Raw genomic sequence first — 3,582 nt, forward strand, 5'->3', positions numbered from 1 at the left:
TCTCTCTCTCTCTCTCTCTTCAATAGGCAGGCAGTTTTCACGGCTCCGACACTTAACCCGTGTCTATTGAGTGTGTTAAGTGTCGCGGAAATTTGAAATTTCGGTTGTAGGCTACTCCTGCGTCATCCACCACCGCCAAACCCAGGCCGAGACGCGCACACTCACACACACACTCACACACACTTTCTCTCAATTTAAGGACGGCAGGGAAAAAAGGGCGTTCACGTTGGCATATTTGCAGCGGCTGCTCATTCACATTGATTCCAGGGTTACGCAGAAGAAGCAGCGCTGGATCAAACCGCTGGAACTTTCACATCACATCAGATAGTATTAATCTGGGTTTTTATAATCCCTCCACACACACACACACACACACACTAACCCCCTCCTCCCTCTCCAAACAGCTGGAGGAATAGAGGGAGTAGCTGGAAAGGCAATTGATTACAGCTGGAGAAGGAGAGTTGTGTTTGGGCTGCTGCTCCCAGTCAGCAGGGAGAAGGTCTTCACAGTTTGGGTTGACCTTGTATATGTAGGGTTATACCAGTCCCAGACCACTAAGGGCCCCCCAGACTCACATTGCACACTGTCCCTGCAATCTTTGGCAATTATTCAGCAAGATATTGGTGATGGGCTGCGCTTTGTGTAGACTGGGGAACCCTGGATCTCAACCCCCCACCTCTCTTTTTATATTAAATTACAGGAGAACACTTCAACTCTTCCTCTTTTCAGTGAATACATTTTACCAGATAAATACCCAAATCAGAACAAACTCTCAAATCTGTTTTAAGATCATCATTTGTTTAAAATAAATAACATATTTTCAATGTTTTGTTTTATTTATCAGTATCACTGAGCTCTTTGGTAGCTTTTATTACTGTGTACAACTCTGGCAACTACACAAATTGAATTTAATTATCACATGACATTATAGACCCTGAAGTCTGGTGTGCAGAATTCCACACCACAGCCTGAGAGTGCTGGAGAGGTGCTTTTACAGTAGTTGTCACAATCTAATTGAATTAAATTAAAGAAAATGGATCATGTATTAGGCTACGTTATTCCTCAGGTTACTGGGAATGTTGATCTGATTTCTGATATGACTGTTCACACTGAGGAAAAGATAAGACCTGTATCTGATCAGATTTCATGTGATTTGTCATTAAAAAACAGATCTACCGTAAGTCACACATGAGCAAAAGAAAAATCTGCCACTTTTTCCTGCAGTGTGAACGTAACCTGTCTGTCCTTTTAAGACTGTCTGGCACTCAGACTGATAAGGCACTGGGTCAAATGGGTGTCACTGGGATTGCTGTGTGTTTGTTGGGGGTGGTGGTGTTGGTTGCTGGATAATCCAGACTCTCTCATCCTTCCTCCATCGCAGCCGATCAGCAGACGGACTGAAGTCCTGCTGGATTATCTGTGCTGCTGTCGCTTTAATCAAACAGCAGCTAATGGACTGACCGACCACATGATCTGAAGGCTACTGTGATGATAAACACAGGGTAAAGTTCACTGCTATCCCTGCTCATTCCTTCATTATCAGTTAATTATTGAACAATGCTTGATTGATTATCCTTCAGTGTAAACAGGGCTGCAGTACATGACGTTCCTGACATGAATCTACAGGTCAGTGATGATGCCTTTGGCTGTGAACCCGGATAAAGAGATAATTTACCGAATTGAAACCTTGTGATAAATTAATGTGAGTCATGGATCTACAGTGTGTACTGCACAATGCTGTGCAATTCAGCCGTGATTATCTGTAATTTCCAATCTAATAATTTTCAATCTAATAAGGCCAATTTAGATTTCAAGAGGACCATAAGGCAAACACAGCTTTATTGTATGAGTCATTCTTCATGGAAAAACTTATTTGTTCACACATGAGATTTAAGGCCAAAACCTTAATAGAGTTTAATGGATCAGATTTATAGTATGATATAGATTGTGGAGATATTTTTAAACTGCCCAAGGTGAGTGCAGTTCCAGTTTCTGATAACTCAACATCTTTCACTTTCAGTTTGACCTGATTACAGGCTGGACATTTAGATTATAAATTAACCTGTGCGATCTGAAATGAAAAAGCAGTTTAAGTACTTATTTTTAAAGCCCCCCCAGTCAAAATATATGTTTTTCTTCTTGTTCATATAGAAACATGAAGCAACCAGTGCACAGACACCGACAATGGACTTCACAGTGAAGTAGGAGACAACAATTGTCAAAATTATACTTCATCAGACACACATTATTATTCCAAACAGACTATTAGTATATACGTCTTAATAGGAAGATGCTTTCAGTGATAGTAAAACATTTCTCTCTATTGCATAAATGCTCAAGCATGTTTCTTTTTACTCTTGTCACACTGCAAAGTCTTATCTAATAATCGTTACTCAAACAAAACAACCTATAATAATCAGGATCAAAGCCAGAGAAATACCACACCACCAAACCAGGACAATCTAGTACTGGCCACCAACAAGTTCATGTCTTTATCTCACATGGTCCTGTGCCAGTTATGTAATTCTGGTGAACAATACTCATTTCATTTAAGTTTATTATTATATTATAATCTCATTAAAACCCCCACATTTCCATAAATGTTAGAGGACATTACCTCTGTGTCCTCAGTGGTAGCTACAGGCCTCCCAATTATTCTCAGGCGGAACTCTCTGCACATACAAATGAACCTGGGAACTTCAACCTGAGGACCTAAAAAAAAACATAAATGCAACCAGGAAACTGTTGAGTGCTTTGAGCTAAAGTTAAATAAAGAGAATAAAGAAACTTTGTCTTGTGAGTTTTCCCTCCTGGTTTATCTGTGCTCTTGGCTCCATCTTGTGGTGCGTCACAGAGCTCCTAATCCCATCAGTCAGAGTTAAATGCTGGTAATCGAATCAAGGAGGTCAAACAGCATCCGTTCATATCAGTCTCTCATCGGAGTGGTCCAGACGTCCCTCTGGAGCATTTACTCGTCAATCCATCGAATGATTTGCTAAAATTAGGTCAGTGGGTTAAGAAAATGGACTTAAACTTCCATTCACAGCAGTGACACAGCTAGACACAATATAAGACCCCCACAGCTGGAGGAATGACAGTAAATCGTTCACCACTTAACCAGCTGTGAGTGAGGCCATTATATAAGTGAAAGCTGTTGGTTTGCTGCATCTCGTCACTCACAGGCTCACTGGTTTCAATTATTTGCTGCCTTTTTATAACGCAACCATAAAGCATTTGGGGTGTTTTGAATTTATTGCTTCACTAATCAGACCAATAATTAGCAATTAGCAATCCACATTAGGCTTTGAGACTAAACATTTAAAGAACAATAAAAACTAAATATAATGATTTAACATCTTACTAATATACAGTTTTTAAAATAATGACACACAAGTAAACTGTTTTACATTTTCATATGATTAACGTTTGTCTGCTGTTTATACAAACGTTATATATTTGATGTTATTGATAGTTTTTGTGTAGTGACATAGGATGTTTTCAGATTACATATTTACTTGAGTAAAAGTACTGTAGCAATACTGCACTGCAAAAGTTACAGCACAATTTCAAATTTTTAAAAAA

The sequence above is a fragment of the Morone saxatilis genome, unplaced genomic scaffold, assembly GCF_004916995.1.
Source record: "Morone saxatilis isolate NCDOM2014 unplaced genomic scaffold, NCSU_SB_2.0 Contig9, whole genome shotgun sequence".
NCBI classification, from domain to species: domain Eukaryota; kingdom Metazoa; phylum Chordata; class Actinopteri; family Moronidae; genus Morone; species Morone saxatilis.